We start from the raw sequence: 1,859 nt of genomic DNA on the forward strand, positions 1-1,859 counted from the left end.
ACTAGAAGCTGAGCAGATGCAGGTTCCATACTTGACAGCCTACAGACCTGTGAGACAAATACACCTCTTTTCTTTATAAATTACCCAGTCTCAGGTATTCCTTTACAGTAACGCAAAATGGACTAACACACAATCCATCTCCAGAAATTTTTCATCCTCCCAAACTAAAATTCAACACCTATTAAACAATTACTCCCAAATCTCCCATCTTCCCAATGCCTGGAAGCCTCAATTCTACTCTTTTTCTCTATACATTTGGCTGTTTTGGGTGCCTCATATAAGTGGAATTGTACAACATCTGTCCTTTTATGCCTGGCTTATTTCATTAAGGAAAATATCTTCAAGATTCATTTATGCTATAGTATGTGTCGGAATTTTCTTCCTTTCATAGCTAAATAATATTCCATGGTGTGGGTATACCACATTTTGTTTGTCTATTCATCTGCCAATGGACATTTGAGAAATTTACACCTTTTGGCTATTGTGAAGAATGCTGATATATGAGCATTGGTGTGCTATTTATGGCTTCTGAGAGCTTGATTATGATGTGCTTACATGTAGATATCTTTGGATTTATTCTATTTGGAATTCTTTAAGATTCTTTTTTTTTTTTTTTTTTTTGAGATGGAGTCTTGCTCTGTCACCCAGGCTGGTGTGCAATGATATGATTTTGGCTCACTGCAACCCCTGTCTCCCAGGTTCAAGCAATTCTCCTGCTTCAGCCTCCCTAGTAGCTGGAATTACAAGCACCCACCACCGCACCTGGCTAATTTTTGTATTTTTAGTAGAGATGGGGTTTCACCATGTTGGCCAGGCTGGTCTTGAACTCTTGACCTCAGGTGATCCTCCCGCCTCGGCCTCCCAAAGTGCTGGGATTACAGGCTTGAGCCACTGTGCCCAGCTGGAATTCATTAAGATTCTTGAATGTGTAGATTTCAAATTTGTGTAGTTTTCAGTTTATTTCTTTAAATATTCTTTCTTCTCCTTTTGTCTCTCCTCTCCTTCTGTGACTTCCATTTTACCTGTATTGGTACACTTGATGATGTCCAATAGGTATCCAAGACTGTTTATTTTCCTTCATTCTTTTTTCCTTTTATTTTTCAAACTAGGTAATCTCAATTGACCTGTCTTAAAGTTCGCTGATTCTTTCTTTTACGAGCTCAAATCTACTTTGAATATGATGATAATTTTTCATAGTTTGATTATTTTCATTTTCAACTCCAGGATTTCTACTTGGTTCTTTTTAAATAATTTTCTTCTCTTTATTGATATTGTCTATTTGGTGAAACATCATTCTCATACATATCTTTAATTATTTGAACATAGTTTCTTTTAGTTTTTGAGCCTATTTATAACACCTAATTTAAAGTCTTTGTCTAGTAAGTCTGTTGTCTATGCTTGCTAAGAGAAAGTTTGTATTTACTGTGTTCCCCCAGTGTGTCCAAGGCATGAACCAGGCATGGGCACAGACCAAAGGCCAAGCTGAGATAAACAAGGGGTTGCTTTGTCCCTGGCTGATATGGGATGAATGTCACAGCCAGATGCCACTCTACCCAGGTCAGAGGCATTGACTGCTATTCTACCCGTGTATGAGTCATACATTCCAATTTTTGTCAGTTTCATTTTGTTGTTGTTGAAAACTGGGCATTTAAAAAATAGAATGTGGCAACTATGGATATCAGATTCCTCACCCTTCCCCAGGTTTTGTTGTTGCAGGTATTGTTGTTTGTTTGCCTAGTTACTTTCTTTTTTCATTTTTCTTAGATGGAGTCTCACTCTTTTTGTCCAGGCTGGAGTGCAGTGATGCAATCTTGGCTCACTGCAATCTCCACCTCCTGGATTGAAGCGATTCTCCTGCC

General features: G+C 38.2%; 1 non-coding gene across 1 annotated transcript; it reads right to left on the reverse strand.

Moving 5' to 3' along the window:
- Positions 1-1,433: 1,433 nt before the first annotated feature.
- On the reverse strand, positions 1,434-1,567 carry LOC129461613 (small nucleolar RNA SNORA48). Its single transcript, XR_008650617.1, has one exon. It is a non-coding gene; the product is annotated as a small nucleolar RNA SNORA48 (small nucleolar RNA).
- Positions 1,568-1,859: the final 292 nt, after the last annotated feature.

The sequence above is a fragment of the Symphalangus syndactylus genome, chromosome 1 (assembly GCF_028878055.3).
Source record: "Symphalangus syndactylus isolate Jambi chromosome 1, NHGRI_mSymSyn1-v2.1_pri, whole genome shotgun sequence".
Lineage (NCBI taxonomy): Eukaryota > Metazoa > Chordata > Mammalia > Primates > Hylobatidae > Symphalangus > Symphalangus syndactylus.